The following is an 18,955-nucleotide window of genomic DNA, read 5'->3' on the forward strand; positions in this document are numbered from 1 at the left end:
AAAAAGAAGAGGGTTTGTAATGCATTTTGAAACTTTTTTTTTATCCTGGTGTCCTCTGTACCATAGGAACACAATACACGATCATTATGATATTTTGAACAAGTCATCAGTTCCTCCAGATTGCTTGGAAACAGTTGTAAACAGTTAAGAGAATTGGCTGTGAGGCTATAAAATACTTCGTGTGTAGTAGTCATTCTTCAGTGCAGGGTGTTCCATTCAATTAAGCTGTAGTTCTTATTTTCCCATTACGTATTTAAGCTTAGGGCCTAATGAACAAGCAACCATCTGTCCTCAAACAAAACAAAACAAAAAAGAAAATGCAGCTTATTTTCAGTACCGTTAATCACGAATTATTTTTTTTCATGGATGCATAGATTTTCAGAGAAGTTGCAGAGATATAATTTTATTATAACCTGGGCCAACATATTTTTCATACCTGTGCATTTTCAACCTTCTATTGAAAGTCATTTTAAATAGAATTCCATGTTCAGAAATTTAATTACCAATTCTTCAACTTAGATACTTCCGTGACAAAATGACTCCTGTGGGAAGGGACGCTATTCCTTATGAATTTTTATACTCCAGGTCTGTGTCTTTCCTGGGCTCTGGGGTGATTGCTTCCTGCTGCCAACAGAGGTACTGCTCTTACTTCTCTACATGCTGAGACATGGAAGATAGTCTTTCTTAGTTAACTAACATAATGGTAGGACTTTATAGAAGGAACCTTCAGTAAAAAGCTAATGAATGTATGACTAAGCAAAAAGAAAAAAAACAGACAAACACAGTACAACAATTCTTTGTGCTGAATCAATGAAAAGATTATCTGCAAAAGAAATTGCGTATTTTATAGTTTATCTAGTTGATGGTTGATTTCCCTTACCTCAACCCTCATGTTCTGGGATATCTGTTGCTACATAACAAATCATCCCAAAACTTATTGGCTTAAAAGAATAGCAATCAATTATTTATTTTCTCCGATGGTTCTGGGGGTTGACTGGCCTCTTCTGGGCAGTTCTCACTTGAGATCTCTTGTGCGATTGCAGTCAGCTGGTGTCTGGCATCACCTCCAAGGCTGGCTGATACTGGCTGTTGCCTTGAACACCAACATGTAGCATCTCTGTGTAGCCTGAGCTTCCTCACAGGCTGAAGGCTGGTTTCCAGGAGTGTCCTAGAATATCAGGTGGGAGCTATATTGCCCTTAATAACATTGCCTCAGAAATCCTATAGCATCATTTTCCTTGTAGTCACAGACCTGCCTAGGTTCAGGGGGAGGGAACATAGACCCTACCTGTTGATAGGAGGAGGAATGTCAGTATTACATTGGAGGAACATGTGGGATGAGAGATCTTGTCGTATGGCCATCTTGGAAAATACAATCTAATACAGTCTGCCTCTGGCCGCAACAGTTTACATCCCTTCTAATAGCAAAGTATGCTCATTTCCTCATCCCAAGACCCCCAAATTTTATCTCATATGATAGTAGCTTAAAGTCTAGGATCTCATCTTTAAATCAGGTCCAGTGTGGTTGATGCGAGGCTCCTTGGGTATGACTCCTTTGGTACAGCTCCTTGAGTACTATTACTCTCTATCTTAACTGCTATGAACTAAAGAGACGAGCTGGTTCCCCCCATCTCCCAACATATAATATCAGGACAGGCATTGGATAACTACTGTACACCTTCACATTGGCAAAGGGGGAAAAGAAGAGGCGGAGACGATCCCTAGCAATTCTAAAATCCAGTCGTGCGCATGTTGCCACTTCCTTGATTAGGGCTCAGTTCTGCTGCCTGGGAATTATTTACAGCTGCTCTTGACTCTGCTCTCTGGCCTCTTGCTTTTGACCCTTGACCTTTTTCCATAAGAAAAGCTGCAACTTAGGAGCCTGCCAGCCTACTTCCTGCCGGTGAAAGTAGGGGAGTCCAAAGACCTCTTTTCGTTTTGTATTGTCTCTATCCCATTTAGTCCAATGGTGGTACTTCTACCAGAACAATCCTCTAAAAACTGTTTTCTATGAATCTTATTGAGGTTCACTCCATTAGACAAAAATCACAACCCCAAGTTTCTTTGAATACACTCATGTTCACTTAATGAGGGGGATATGTTCTGAGAAATGCGTTGTTAGATGATTTCGTCATGTGAATATCATAGAGTGGCTGCACTGTTGTTAGTTTTTCTAATTCCCTCTTTTATCCCACTACTTTGGAAGTTCTACATTTTGTTTCTAATTTTGTTGTTGTTACCTTTAGACTAAGAAATGCATACTTATAAAGTCTAAAATACCAATATCATTCAGATTCTGAATAAAACAAGGCTCTTAAGAACACTTAGGAGTCGGCCCCGTGGCCAAGTGGTTAAGGTTGCGCGCTCTGCTTCGGCGGCCCAGGGTTTTTCCTGTTTGAGTCCTGGGCACGGACGTGGCACTGCTCATCAAGCCATGCTGAGGCGGCGTCCCACATGCCACACTAGAAGGACCCGCAACTAAAATCTACAACTATATACTGGGAGGATTTGAGAGAAAAACGAAAAAATGAAATCTTTAAAAAAAGAAAAAAATCATTCCACATTTAAAAAAAGAAAAAAAACACTTAAATTCTGATCTCTCTCATCTTCCTTGTCCTGACATTTCCAAACATGTCCTAATTTCTTACATTATAGTACCACATTGTTTTAAACCACCTCCCATGAATTATTTACTATTATATAAAATAGTTTTTGTTTTAGCTTTGACATATTTGTTAGGTTTTTAAAAATTTCCATTGCTTCCTTCATCCTACTTTTGGGATTCAGTTTCCTATGCCATGAAGCAAATTTTTCAGTAGTTCTTTTAGCAAAGCTCTGTTAGTGGGAAATGCTCTCATTCTCACTGAAATGTTATTTTGCTTTCATTCTTGACTGATATTTAGCTAAGTATAGATTCTAGGTTGATGGTTATTTTCCCTAAGCACTTTGAAGTTATAATTTCATTATCTTCTGTCTTCTTGGAAATGGGAAGTTGGCTGTCAGCATATTGCTGTTTCTTAGTACGTAATCTGTCTTTTTTTCCCCCTGAATGCTTTCAAGATTTTCCTCTGTAACTTTTATGTTTGGCAGTTTTATCACAATATGTCTAGGTATAGGTTTTGTTTTATTTATCTTTCTTGAGATGTGATATGCTTTCTTCAGTCTGAAGACACATCTTGGATTCTGGAAATTCTCAATCATTTATGTCTTTAGTTATTGCCTCTCCTCCATTCTCCTTAATTCTCTTATTTTGGAATCCCTATTCTGGCTCTCCTTATTCTCCGAGCAATAGCTCTTGATTCCTTTTTTATTTTTTTTTGTCTCTTTTATCCCTCTGTGCTGTATTCTGACTAGTTCCTCAAATTTATTTTCTGATTCATCAATTCTTTTTTCCCAATTTTAAAAAATTTTATTTAATCATTTAAAAATATATAATGCCTTCACATTGCTTAAAAAATAACAAAAGGTGAAAAAAAATAGAGTGAATGAAAATTCTACTTCCCATCCCATTTACCTCAGCCACCTTGTTCTGTCAAATACAACTAATATTAATCAGCAGATACTTCTTTTTATACTACTGTTTTAGAGGGAAACTAGATGGTAAGTGCTTTAAGGGCAGCAGCTCTGTTTTGATTTGTGATATATTGGTATATCCCCACCTCACCCAGGAGTTAACATATAATAAGCAATCAATAATTGCAGAAATAAATAGAGAAAGAAACCAGCTAGTCACCTGGATCTTAACACAATCATTGCCTAGTTGTAGGTACAGAGTTCGAGCCCCAAATTTCCAAGTTTAGTAATTTTATTTTACCAGTCTGCTGAAAACTTATCAGACTCACAGGGACCACATTTAGAAGAAAGTAGGCTGAAATATCAGAACACCTGTTTATTTATTCACATTGAAATCAGTAACTGCCGGCTGAACCAAAATATTTATAAGTTAGATGACTCCTAGAGGACAGTTTACACTGCAAACTGACTACTACCAAGTTTTCTTGCTGACTCCTGGGGGCGTTGACCTTAAGCTAAAGTAATCTCTTTTCTACTCTAGAGTTTTGTTTGCCAAATAGTTGGCCTTTCCCCTATACAGGGAAATTCTTTTTGTGTAATCCTTTTTTCTAAGCTCAATGCAGGCTACTTCTTTTGGTCAGTTATGTCAACCTAATATTTACCTCAAAATGTTGAAACACAACTGGACAGATTGCAGTGTTGTTTACGTTACATTCCTATTTCCCTAAGGAGATATATTGATGACTTTGATTAGAATTGGATGATCACTAAGGCTCTATCTGCAATACATTTGCAAACCATTTCTTAGGGTGGGTATTAATGTCGTGCATGGTATATCTAGAGGCATTTCGTATAGTGAGTAGGAACATGGACGCTGGAGCCATCTTCCCTGGGTTCAAATCACTGCTCTATTACTCCTTAGTTTCCTGACTTGGGGCAACTTACTTAAAACCTTTGTCTTCTGTTTGCGCAAAAATGGGGAAGTAATATTATCTTCTCGCAGGATTATTGTGATGAGAAAATGAATTAATATATGTAAAGCATTTAGAACAGAACCTGGCAAATAGTATATAAATAATTACTACTGCTGTTGTTTTATTGCTATTATGCTTACTGATTTGTTTCAGAAAAATTTTTTTTCCTTGGTGCTAAGTTCTGGAGGTATATGCTCAGGAAACCATACTTCCCCTGTGGACTAACTATAGGATCGTTCTCCTAGTTACCCCTTGTTCAGAATTACAGCATTACCTTAGATTACTATTGATTCTGTAACTAATCCTGTTGATTCTCCCTTTCCTGCTTTTACTGTAACATCCTTTTTTCCTACTGTTAGCAGAACTTCTGGTTCCAGCATTAACTCCTTAATGCCTGGGCTATTGTGATCATTTTTTAATTAGTCTTCTTGCCTTCAGGCTCCTTTGACAATTCTCTAGTCTCCTTAAATCATATTTTAACTGTTTTATTTATTCCTTTGTTCCAAAGACATTCATTTTTCTCCCTTTGCCTTCTGATTCAAATAAAACCTTTCCAATTTGGCAGTCAAGGCTTTCTACTGCTTGGTCCTAACATACCTTTTTAGTCTTATATTCCCCTGGTGTACTTTATAGTGAAGCCAAATTAATTTTGTGTGTGTGGTTTTCAAGGCAAGCCCTGTGTTTTCTTAATTCTGAACCTTGACACAATCTCTTCTCAGAGCCTGGAATGACTTCTTAATCTCCACATATTTTTCAAAATCTTATCATCCGTTTGCCCATTCTCAGTTCAGAAGCCACCTGCTACACACAGACTTTATAGTTTGTTATATTAACCCTTAAAGTTCTTGGCACTTATTGCTTCCTGTTACAATTATTTGCAGACATTTTACTTCTACTCCTAAATTATGAACTCCATGAGGCAGGATCAATATCTTATATCCTTGGTATTCCTAAAGTATCTTACATGTTGCTTTGAACCCCATACTATTTAATAACAGTAATAATTTAATAGTAATAGGTAACATTTATTAAGTGCTTGCATGTTCCAGGCACTGTGCTCTTTACCTACGTGATCTTATTTGATCCATACAGTAACCCTATCAGAGGGGCTAGCTGTTATACCCATTTTACATATGGGGAAGTAGGATCAGACGGATTATGTTGCCCAAGGTCACACAGTTTATACTTGGCAGAATGACTTACTGAAACTGGTCTGATTCTAGAGAACTCACTTTTAAATACACTAAACTTTATGACTGGTAAATGACTTTCAAGTTAGTTATATTCAATAGATATTTTTTAGTTGGTTTCATAGAACTTAGACAATTTATAAACTTAATTTAAAAGAATGTTATATGACTGATAAAAATAGAAAATATCTTTGCCTTGGAAGGATATTCACGTTCTTCATTTGTTGTTCTGAATTTCTTTTTCTGCCTTTTATTTTTCTGAGAGGATAATGAGTCCACTTTCCTTGGTTGAAATGAATATTCCAGAAAAGGTTTGCATTGGTAAATGGTCTTGTCTCAAGAGACAGATGTTAACAAAGGAAACAACTGGGGTAATAAAAGCAGAAAAGAAAACTATACCTGAGGTGATATTGCTGACTTTCAACACCATATAATTTGAAAGAGTTGTTAAAACCTGTCTTAAAGCTGAAATAAAAATTTCCATCCTATGACATGGCCACACTAGGTCAAGACTAAGTTAGCATCCATGTACCAACACAGCAGATCCTTTATGGAAAAAAAGCAACAGTGGGCAAACTGGTTGTTTTGGTGCATTTTAAAAATATGTCATTTGTTTGAATTTTTAACTTTGTAATGGGTTATTTTAGAAATGCCTTAGAACTTACAAAAGCATAGTTGAATTGGATATATTTCTAAGATTGGGAAGAGAAAGGAAAACAATGGTTATTTATTTTAGAGGATGAGTGCACATGGTGTCTTAGTAGTACCAAAGGGACAATAAAGATATTGGGAAACTCTCCTTAAGCCCAAGAGACAAGTGTGATGCTGGAAATTTGAGGTGAAAACACATGAGGTAGAAGTCTGGAAGACACTGGAAAGGAGTGGGGAAGTAAGCCAAGGGCAGAAACAGAAAGAGAGGATCCAAGATGGTTTTCTTTGAACAGTGTGCATGCCTTTATTTTATTGGCCAATGCCTGTGCAGCCTAGGTGGATTAGCTCAGTTTAATATTACAGATCTGTAAAAGCAGACTGAAGATGAGTTACCAGGAAGATAGAATGAAAAGTTCAAGAGACAAATATCAAGGAAGGAAGGAGTTCCAAAAGAAAAAGAATCTTTAACAGTTTCATTTTACTACTGAGAGGCCAAATAAGATAAGGTTAAAAAGCGACCATTAGATTGAGCAGCATAGAAGACACTGGTGAATTGTTAGTGGCAGTTTCACAAGACTGTTGTGGCAGATGTTAGACATCATAGGCTAAGGCAGGACCTGGAGGCGAGGAATAGAAACAGCAGAAGGACGTGTTGTAGCTGGAGGAGATCACAAGGTCAAGGGAAGAGCTTGTGTTTCAGATTTCCCGGAGAAAACAAAGGTTAAGTCACTATAAATGTTTCTGAGACAATACATGAAAAGATAAAACTATTCATAATAAATAAACATCAGCGTTACAACAAAAAAAAAACAGTGATTCATGACACACGAAGTTATTCTTGACCCTTTCATCATAGTAATTCTAAAAAGTCTTCTGGTTCTTCAAAAAGGCCTTTCTGCTAAACAAAGTTTGCCCTCTTGTAGGTGGAATCATATAGTATTTGTGCTTTTGTGAGAGGCGTATTTAACTTAATATAATGTTTTCAAGGTTCATCTGTGTTGTAGCATGTGTCAGAATTTCCTTCCAGGGCTGGCCCAGTGGTGTAGCGGTTAAGTGCCTGTATTCCACTTTGGTGGCCTGGGGTTCACTGGTTTGGATTCTGGGCATGGACCTACACAAACCTTATCAAGCCATGCTGTGGCAGGTGTCCCACATATAAAGTAGAGGAAGATGGGCACAGATATTAGCTCAGGGCCAGCCTTCCTCAGCAAAAAGAGGAGGGTTGGGGTGAATGTTAGCTCAGGGCAAATCTTCCTCAAAAAAAATATTTCCTTCCTTTTTAAAGCTGAATCATATTCCGTTGTATGTGTATACCACATTTTGTTTATCCATACATCTGTTGATAGACACTTACATTGCTTCTACTCCTTGGCCATTATGAGTAATGCTGCTAAACGTGGGTTTACAAATATCTCTTTGAACTCCCGCTCTCAACTCTTTTGCATATATACGTGGAAGTTGAATTGCTGGGTTATGTGGTAATTCTATTTTTAACTTTTTGAGGAATCACCATGCTGTTTTCCATGGTGTTTATACCATCTTACATTCCCACCAATGGTGCACAGGCTTCCAGTTTCTCTGCATCCTCACCAACACATGCTGTTGGCTGTTTTGTTTTATTTTTTAAATAGTAGCTATCCTAATGAGTATGAGGTGGTATCTTGGTTTGGGTTGCCTTCTTTTTGTAAACAGTCTAATATATTTTAAAAGGTGCACTGTCAGGGCCGGCCCTGTGACCTAGTGGTTAAGTTTCATGTGCTCTGCTTCACTGGCCAGAGTTCAGTTCCCTGGGTGGACCTACACCACTCATTGCCAGCCATTCTGTGGCAGCAACCCATATACAAAGTAGAGGAAGATTGGCACAGATGTTAGCTCAGGGCAAATCTTCCTCAAGCCAAAAGAGGAAGATTGGCAACAGATGTTAGCTCAGAGTAAGTCTTCCTCAGCAGAAAAAAAAGTACACTTTCAGTGTTGGTCAATTAAATGTATTTGTATCACAAAAACATTTTTTACTCTTCAAAAATTTTTTCCTTGGGTTCTTCTCAATAAAACATTTCTCTGATGTTTTTGATATGTGATCAACAATTTCTGTATATAATGAAGTATGCTTGTAATGAGGCAGTAATAGAATTGTCTTAGCTCTGACTGGATGTATTGAGATTTTACAGCAGTAAATGATGGCAGCACAAGATAACTCAATCTTTTGTTTCTTTCCCTTTGAGCTCCTATCTTCATTCTGTTCCTTCCTTGTGATCTAGACAGATCCTATTTGCCTGTTACAATGGAAAGATAGTAGTTACTTGGTAGTGAGGTAGAATTAATCATTAAGGAATAACATTCATAAAGTATTAGGAGAATCTGTGATTGCGCGTTATGCAGATTTAGCTGGCAGTATCTGGTTTTATCGTGGGCATAGGACTCATTGAAGACCTAGTTGAGCCCCACAGGGGCCTCAACACTAAGTAGAAGATAGATCAGCCTGTCATACTCCTTCTGGCCCCCTTCAAGACTTTGTTAGTGCTAAGCATAGAACTGGCCTCCAGCAGCACCATCTCAAGTAGTAAGGTTATCATCCAGCAGGCAGTATAATCCTACGAAGCAAAGGAAATAAAATAGTTATTTAGCAACTAGCTACTCAGTGAATATTCTGGGAAATGTTCCATCTTGCTTCTAACCATGAGGTCCATGGCTCTCAGAGCTGGGCCGCCACTATTTAAGGATGGCAGCCATATTAGTTTGCTAGGGCTGCCATAAGGAAATACCACAGACTGGGTGGCTTAAACAACAGAAGTTTATTTTCTCAAAGTTCTGGAGGCTGAAGTCCAATATCAAGGTGCCAGCTGGGTTGGTTTCCTCTGAGGCCTTTCCCCTTGGCTTGTAGATGACTGCCCTCTTGGTGCCTCTTCAGATGGGCATCCTTTTTTTACGTGTGTATCCCTGGTGTCTTTGTGTGTCTCAAGTCCCTCTTCTTATAAGAGCACCAGTCACATTGGATTGGGGCTCACCCCAATGGCCTCATTTAACTGTCACCTCTTTTTTTGTTGTTATTAGCTTAGGGTCAGTCTTTTTTCCTCTCTCTCTCTCTCTCTTCTTTTTTATTGAGTTCATAGTAGTTTACATCATTGTGAAATTTCATTTGTACATTATTTCTTGTCTGTCACCACGTAAGTACTCCCCATCACTTCCTGTGTCCATATCCCCACCCCCTTCCCCTGATAACCACTGAACTGTTTTCTTTATCCATGTGTTTGTTTGTATTCCACATATGAGTGAAATCATATGGTGTTTGTCTTTCTCTCTCTGGCTTATTTCACTTAGCATAATACCCTTCAGGTCCATCCATGTTGTTGCAAATGGGATGATTTTGTCTTTTTCTCTGGCTGAGTAGTATTCCATTGTGATATATATATATATATATATATATATATAATATACACACCACATCTTCTTTGTCCAATCATCAGTTAATGGACACTTGGATTGTTTCCATGTCTTGGCTATTGTGAATAATGCTACAATGAACATAGGGGTGCATATGTTTCTTTGGATTGTTGATTTCAAGTCTTTTGGGTAGATACCCAGTAGTGGGATAGCTGGGTCATGTGGTAGTTCTATTTTTAGTTTTTTGAAGAATCTCCATACTGTTTTCCATAGTGGCTGCACTAGTTTGCATTCCCACCAGCAGTGGATGAGGGTTCCCTTTTCTCCACATCCTCTCCAACATTTGTTATTTTTAGTCTTAGTGATTATAGCCTTTTTAACAGGCATAAGGTGGTATCTCAGTGTAGTTTTGATTTGCATCTCCCTGATGATTAGTGATGTTGTTGTCTGCAAGCAGTGAGAGTTTCACTTCTTCACTCTCTACTTGGATTCCTTTTATTCCTTTCTCTTGCCTAATTGCTCTGGCCAAAACCTCCAGTACAATGTTGAATAAGAGTGATAGTGGGCATCCTTGTCTTGTTCCTGTTCTCAGAGGGATGGCGTTCAGTCCTTCCCCATTGAGTATGATGTTGGCTGTGGGTTTGTCATGTATGGCCTTTATTATGTTGAGGTAATTTCCTTCTATCCCCATTATGTTAAGAGTTTTTATCATAAATTGCTGTTGGATCTTGTCAAATGCTTTCTCTGCATCTATTGAGATGATCCTGTGGTTTTTATTCCTCATTTTGTTAATGTGGATCAATCACATTGATTGATTTGTGGATGTTGAACCATCCCTGTGTCCCTGGTATAAATCCCACTTAATGATGATGTATGATCTTTTTGATGTATTGCTCTATTCGGGTTGCCAATATTCTGTTGAGGATTTTTGCATCTATGTTCATCAGCAATATTGGCCTGTAGTTTTCCTTTTTTATGTTGTCCTTACCAGGCTTTGGTACCAGAGTGATGTTGGCCTTGTAGAATGTGTTAGGAAGCGTTCCATCTTCCCTGATTTTTTGGAATAGCTTGAGAAGGATAGATATTAAATCCTCTCTGAAAGTTTGGTAGAATTCTCCAGGGAAGCTGTCTGATCCTGGGCTTTTATTTTTTCAGATGCCTTTGATGACTGTTTCAATCTCTTTACTTGTGATTGGTCTATTCAGATTCTCTATTTCTTCTTGATTCAGCTTTGGGAGGTTTTAAGAGTCTAAGAATTTATCCATTTCTTCTAGACTGTCCATTTTGTTGGCTTATAGCTTTTCATAGTATTCTCTTATAATCCTTTGTATTTCTGTGGCATCCATTGTTTTTTCTCCTCTTTCATTTTTAATTTTATTTATCTGAGCTTTCTCTCTTTTTTTCTTTGTAACTCTGGCTAGAGGTTTGTCAGTTTTGTTTATCTTCTCAAAGAACCAGCTCTTTGTTTCGTTGATCCTTTCTGCTGCCTTTTTTGTTTCAATTGTTTTTCTTTCTGCTCTGATTTTTATTATTTCTCTCCTTCTGCTGACTTTGGGCTTTACTTTTTTCTTCTTTTTCTAATTCAGTTAATTGTAGTTTGAGATCACTTATTTGGGATTTTTCTTGTTTGTTAGGGTGAGCCTGTATTGTGATGCATTTCCCTCTTAATATGGCTTTTGCTGCATCCCTTATGAGATAGTATAGTATGTTTTCATTTACATTTGTCTCCAGATTTTTTTTGATTTCTACTTTAATTTCTTCATTGATCCATTGGTTATTCAATAGCATGTTGTTTAGTCTCCACATCTTTGTCCCTTTCTCAGCTTTTTTCTTGTAATTAATTTCTAGCTTTATAGCTTTGTAATCAGAAAAGATGCTTGTTACTATTTTAATCTTCTTCAATTTATTGAGGCTTGCCTTGTTTCCCAACATATGGTCTATCCTCAAGAATGTTCCGTGTGCACTTGGGAAGAATGTGTATTCTTCTGTTTTTGGATGGAGTGTTCTGTGTATGTCTGTTAAGTCCAACTGGTCTAGCTTTTCATTTAATTCCACTGTTTCCTTGTTGATTTTCTGTCTGGATGATCTATCCATTGATGTGAGTGGAGTGTTGAGGTCCATTCTGTTATTGTGTTGTTATTAATACCTCTTTTTAGGTTTGTTAATAGTTGCTTTATGTACTTTGGTGCTCCTATGTTGGGTGCATAGATATCTGTAAGTGTTGTGTCTTCTTAGTGGAGTATCCCTTTGATCATTATATACTGCCCTCTTTATCTTTCTTTACCTGTCTTATCTTGAAGTCTACTTCGTCTGATGTAAGTATTATGACACCTGCTTTCTTTTGTTTGCCATTAGCTTGAAGTATCGCCTTCCATCCCTTCACTCTGAGCCTTTGTTTGTCATTGGAGCTGAGGTGTGTTTCCTGGAGGCAGCATATTGTTGGGTCTTGTTCTTTAATCCATCTTGCCACTCTGTGTCTTTTTATTGGAGAATTCAGTCCATTTACATTTAGGGTGATTACCGATATGTGGGGGCCTAATGCTGCCATTTTATCACTGTTTTCTGTTTATCCTGTATTTCCTTTGTTTCTTGTCCCATGTGTTTCAGTCTACCAATTCAGTTGTGCAGTTTTTTATGTTGTGTTTCTTTGTTTTCTCCTTTATTATTTGTGTCTCTGTTCTGTTCTTTTGTTTAGTGGTTACCATGAGGTTTGTATTCAAACTCTCGTAGATAAGATAGTGCATTTTCTGATGGCCTCTTATTTTCTTACACTAAACCAATTCAGTCCCTTGCCTCTTCCCTTCCTAAGTTGTTTTTCTCACATCTTATTCCATTTTGTGTTGTGTGTTTGTGGTTAAAATGACAAGATTATCTTTGTTTTTGGTGTTTTCCTTCCTTTTATCTTTAATGCTGTTCTTGAGTGTTTGCTAACCTGTTCTCACGTATAGGTACAATTTTCTGATTTTGTCTACCTATTTGTCTCCTTACTCCATACTTTGTAATACCGTTCTCCCTTTTTTTGTTTCAGGTATGAGAGCTTTCTTGAGGATTTCTTGTGGCAGGGGTCTTGTGGTTACGAACTCCTTTAGCTTTTGTTTATCTGGGAAAGTTTTTATTTCTCCATCATATCTGAAGGATATTTTCACTGGCTAGAGTATTCTTGGCTGAAAATTTTTGTCCTTCAAAGATGTGAATATGTCATTCCACTCTCTCCTAGCCTGTATGGTTTCTGCAGAGAAATCCACTGACAGCCTGATAGAGGTTCCTTTGTAGGTTATTTTCTTCTGCCTTGCTGCCCTTAGTATTTTTTCTTTGGCCTACTGTATGCCTTGCAGTAGGTCTTTTTACGTTGACATTTTTAGGATATCTAGTAGCTCTTCCACATGGATTTCCATCTCCTTCCCTAGGTTTGGGAAGTTCTCTGCTATTATTTCTTTGAACAAGCTTTCTGCTCCATTCTCCTTCTCTTCTCCCTCTTGAATACCTATAATTCTTATGTTGCATTTCCTAATTTAGTCAGCTTTCTCGGAGAATTTCTTCATGTCTTTTTAGTCTTAGTTCTCTCTCGTCCTCTATCTGGAGCATTTCTTTTTTTTTTTTCTTTTTTTTTTTTTTTTTTTTTCTTTTTTTTTTTTATAAAGAACATTTTGTTTTTAAAGATTTTATTTTTCCTTTTTCTCCCCAAAGCCCCCCAGTACATAGTTGTATATTCTTCGTTGTGGGTCCTTCTAGTTGTGGCATGTGGGACGCTGCCTCAGCGTGGTTTGATGAGCAGTGCCATGTCCGCGCCCAGGATTCGAACCAACGAAACACTGGGCCGCCTGCAGCGCAGCGCGCGAACTTAACCACTCGGCCACGGGGCCAGCCCCTATCTGGAGCATTTCAATATGTCTGTCCTCGATTATGCTGATTCAGTCCTCTATGATGTCCGCTCCAGCTTTCAGGGAATCATTTTATTTTATCTCATTGATCGTGTCTTTCATCTCCAATATTTCTTATTGGTTCTTCTTTATAGTTTTAATCTCTTTTGTGAAGTAACTCCTGAACTCGTTGAATTATTTCTCTACATTCTCTTTTAACTCATTCAGTTTTTTTTCTTGATAGCTATTTTGAATTCTCTATCATTTAGATTACATGTTTCTGTGTCTTCAAGACTGATTTCTGGGTGCTTGTCATTTTCACTCTGGTCTGGAGATTTAATATAATTTTTGATACTGCAAGAGGGCATGACTTTGTTCTTTCGTATCCTGGTATTTTTTTGTCACAATTACCACCTGTTGCCACTGGGTAGGAGTCAAGAGCCACATATTCTAAGTCCTCTGCATCCCGCAGGGATCCCAGGCACTGCAGCTGGCACTGGGCACATGGGGGTTGGGGCACTTTCTCCTGCATGCTCTCCTGGGCTTACTTGCTCTGCTCTCGCTATCTGCTCTCCTGGGTTGTTGGCTTGATGAAGTCATGCCCGAGTTATCTTTCACCTTGGTAGAGGCTTTCCCCTAGGCTGTGAGGGCCCTCAGGGATCTTTGATCTTCCCACGAATGAGCGTCCCCTCCCCACTTCCTTCCCTCCTGGAGGCTGTGTGCAGCCCCGAATCTTAGTCTTTTGGGGAGGGAGTTCAGTTTTCTCTTACCCTGTTCCACCTCCTCTGAAGGGGCCTCCAGCCTCACCACCCTGTGATGTGTGGCTGCATGGGTCTCTCAGACATCTTTTGTGTTGTACGGATGTCCTCTGTTGGAGTATGAGTGTCTTTTTTGTTGTATGGTGGAGGGGAGAGATTGTTGGAGAACTCACTCTGCCATGATGCTGATGGCACTCCAACTTTCACCTCTGAAGAGGCATTTCCAAATACAGTCACACTGAGGTATAGGGGGTTAGGGCTTTGACATATGAATATCAGCCCATAACAGTAGCCAAGGCACAATAACAAAAATAAGTGCTGGATTTCAGGAAATTCAGAGTGTTGTGTTAGAACTCTTGGCACATGATGGCTGCCATTTTTCAGAACTTTCTGATTAATGGTATAGGATCCCATGGTCTTCTGACCCAGCTTCCCCAGCCTATTCCAAATCTCTTTGCCAAAAAGTGTCTTTTCAGTTATGAAGAGCCATCCGATACTTGTCCAGTGTATCACAGAAGAAGATTCCTATTGACAGAAGCATGAATTTGCAGTTAGAAAACACCTTATCTTCATAGCCTCATTAGCCAGGATAAGAATATGCTGCTTTGTGAACATAATTAAAAATTCTGAAGATGGCTTTTCACTGAACACTAAACCTAATAAATAAGATGGATTTTTGGTAACAACACAAACTGTCTTTTCATCGAGAGATTCCAAGTATTTCAGATCCACTTCCCATGTCTTTTCTGGGAATGAATTGTAGCATTGACCTCAGTTCCTATAGATGCACCCAAAGTAAGATAAAGATAAAACTGAGACTAGGAACGTGCATGTTTTGTCCTGGGTTGGCCAAAACAGCTAAGCAAATTTCAGTAATGTGGCCGCAGCTAATTGTCAGTAACAACTGTTATTTCCAGGGGTGCTCCTGGACCCTGGTAATGTGAAACACTCTGCTCTCAGCTAGTTGGTAGCCAATGGGTAAGGCATAGTCCTTATGTTCCCCTATGTCCAGAGCATATTTTACAGATTAGGTTCTGTTTTGATAATAATCATGGTTTTGTTAGAATTTGGCTCCACTTTTACCTTATTTACAATAAATAGGAGGGATTGAAAGTGCTATTAGTTACATATTGGTGATCTGCCTTTCATTTCGCTTGACTTCTATTGCTATTTACATCACTATCCGGGACTGAGGAGAAATCATTGCCATTCACATAGATCACTTCAAAGTTCACTACTGGGAAGGCCTTAAAAGAAGAGAGCAAATCCCCAGTTTGAACTGAATGTTCATTTAGTTCTCAATCGACAAGCTACAGTGATAATTGGAGTGTTTTTTGAGATGAGAGAGAGAATAATAATAATAGCTAACATTTTGTTGAGCCAAGAACTGTTGCAAGTATGTTATATATGTTAACTCATTTAATCCTCTTAACAGCCTTGTGAGATAAGTACTATTGCTTGTCCCTGTTACAAATGAAAAAGGGAGGCACAGAGAGGTAAAGTAACATACCTGATGCTACTCAGCCGGAAAGTGGTAGAACTATGATTTGAACTCAAGCAGACAGACTCCAGAGAGACTGTGATCATAATCATTATATTATTATGCTTAAATGCCAGTGTAGAAGGTGACCCAGATAGTAGGATTGGTGAAAAATATACGAATGCATAGTGTTTTAACCTTTCTGCAAAATTAACAAAAAGCTGTAGTATTTGTCGGTATATTCTAATTCTAGGTATATTTATGTTTAGCACAAATGAAAGCCATATAATCTGTTCCTTTAACTATCAAAATATTTCCCTTCTATAGAATTGCTTTTGTAATTAAATTTCAATTTCAATAAAATTACCTATAAATTCTCCTTGTTCCCACCAACAACTTAAAAGAAAAGATTTTCATTATTCTGAATTGAGCAAATTTTAATTATTAATTTTGTCCAAACTACTCAAAAGTTTATATATTTAATACCTATATCAAATTACTATAATCAGCTTGCAAAGTTCCTTGTCTCTAAAGGGAAAACAGGAACATAAAATAACGTTTATTTTCTTTAAATCATTTAATTTTATTTCTTACCGTTTTTAATTATATATGGTGTTCTTTCAAAATCTGGGGCTGATGGTTATCTCCCATTTGCGTAGCTGATTTCATCAAATTAACTAAAGAAACATGATTTTAATTTTACTTGTAATAAATGACCGAAAAAAAAAATCAGCACTCTAAGATCCAAGACTTTTTTCCTGGTGAGTGTTTCCTTATTGTCGATTTGATAAAGTTTTACCCAGTTTACCAGTAATACAACTTAAATTCATCATCAGCAAAACCCAGTTTAATAATATTTTCCTGGCATGGCACTGTATTAAAATGAGAAGAACAGAGCTTGGAGGATCAGAACAAGCTGAAGTTGATTCCTAGTTCCTCTGTTGACTAACTCTGTCACTGGGATAGGTTAATTAACCTTTTTCTATTTGTTTCCTAATCTATAAAATAGAGTTTATAATAGTTGCTTTACTAAATTGCAGAGATTAAAGGAGATAGCATTTTTTCAGTCCCTGGCACTAAGTAGCTGCTGAATAAATGATATTATTCTCAATAATGATGTAATATTACTTCATAATAACATTTAAGTCTTGAGTCAGTTCTTAGCTTTAGAGAATGTAAAAGAGCTTGTAAAATAATGCTGTAAACAAACATTTTCACTCCATGTGATTACTGTTTTATCCAATTTTTTTTTGAGGAGGAGGAGGATTAGCCCTGAGCTAACATCCGCCACCAATCCTCCTCTTTTTGCTGAGGAAGACTGGCCCTGAGCTAACATCTGTACCCATCTTCCTCTATTTTCTGTGTGGGACGCCTGCCACAGCATAGCTTGATAAGCAGTGTAGGTACTCGCCCAGGATCTGAACTAGTGAACCCTGGGCTGCTGAAGTGGAGTGCACGAACTTAACAGCTGCACCACTGGGCTGAACCCTATCCACTGTTTTTATTGTGGTAAATACACATAACATAAAATTTACTGTCTTTGCTATGTTTAAGTGTTCTTAAAAATTTAGCAATGTAGTATTAAATATATTCATAATGTTTTGCAATCATCACCACCACCCATCTCCATAACTCTTTTCATCATGTATAACTGAAACTATTCCCATTAAACAGTAACTCCTCATTTCCCCCTCCCCCCAACCCCTCACAGCCACCAATCTACTGTCTGTCTCTATGATTTGGACTACTCTAAGTATTTACACAAAAGAATTGAAAACAGAGTCTCAAGAGAGATATTTGTGTACTCATGTTCATAGCAGCATTATTCACAATAGGTAAAATATGGAAGCAACCCAGTGTCCATCAGTGGATAAATGGATAAGCAAAATGTGGTATGTACATACAATGGAATATTATTCAGCCTTAAAAAGGAAGGAAATTCTGACATATACTGTAACATGGATGAACCCTGAGGACATTATGCTAAGTGAAATAAGCCATGTAATTACTTTTTAAATTCATCTTTAATTTTTTCACACTCTCAAAACTATTTTATTTTTTTTTAATTTTTAATTTTTTTCCTCAGGAAAATTAGCCGTGCGTTAACATCTATGTCAGTCTTCCTCCACTCTGTATGTGGGTTGTCGCCACAGCATGGCTGACAGGTGGTGTAGGTCCATGCCCCGGGATCTGAACCCATGAACCCGGGCCACTGAAGTGGAGTACGCTGAACTTACCCACTACACCATGGGGCCAGCCCCACTCAAAACTAGTTTAAATATTATATTAATGTAAAACTTTGTCTTGCCAGCAGGGAGCATAATTTATTCAGTTCTGTGGGATGTACATTGTGATTTATCAATATCCAAGAACATGCTCTCTCTTCATTTGAATTTCTAGAATTAGACATTAAATTTGAATATTCTAGACCTTTCCCCATTCTTGAGTCGAGTGGCACAGTCTTTTTTCTTAAAGAGATCTATTGATATTTCTCTAATATTGGATGAGATGGAAATAAACTTTGCTTTATGCAGGTGAATATCTTGCTTACTTAATGCTAATTGCTCATAGATTAATAGAAAACTCAAAGTGCTTCTGTGGTTAAGAGTCAGGACTTCTAGTGAGTGTTGGTTCTGCTACTAACTTCCTTTGTGGCTTTGAAAAAGATATAGCAACTACAAAGATTCAGTGTTTGAACATACACAAAATTGTTTGCCAGAGGCATTTGATAAAAGGCACATTAAAGTGTTTTTTGCTTACATATAAAATTCTTTCAATGTTTTAAAAGAACTTTATTTCATTTGAGTTTGTAAAATCAGTTAAAGGCAAGAGTATGGTGGTGGTGATCCTTTTTATTAGTGGAAAAAGCATGGGTTCCAAGAGTCAAACCAACAGAGATTTGAACACCTCCCCCCACTCTGTGTAATCTTGTGCAAGGTTTTCACAACTCTGACCCTTGGTTTCTACATCTGAAAACTGGTTTTCATAACAGCTCATATTTATTGACATGTGGCAGGCATTGTGCTGACTGCTTTCGATATTTTATTTACTTCATATAACACTCTACAGTAAATACTACTTTCTCCTTATTTCACAGCTGAGGAGCTAGGGTGCAGAGAAGGAGGTAACTTGGTCAGGGTCACGTATT

General features: G+C 37.7%; 1 protein-coding gene across 1 annotated transcript in view; it reads left to right on the plus strand.

Moving 5' to 3' along the window:
* The window catches only part of SWT1 (SWT1 RNA endoribonuclease homolog), a 101,135-nt gene that overhangs the window by 63,873 nt on the left and 18,307 nt on the right, over positions 1-18,955 (plus strand).

This window comes from Equus przewalskii, chromosome 23 (assembly GCF_037783145.1).
Source record: "Equus przewalskii isolate Varuska chromosome 23, EquPr2, whole genome shotgun sequence".
NCBI classification, from domain to species: domain Eukaryota; kingdom Metazoa; phylum Chordata; class Mammalia; order Perissodactyla; family Equidae; genus Equus; species Equus przewalskii.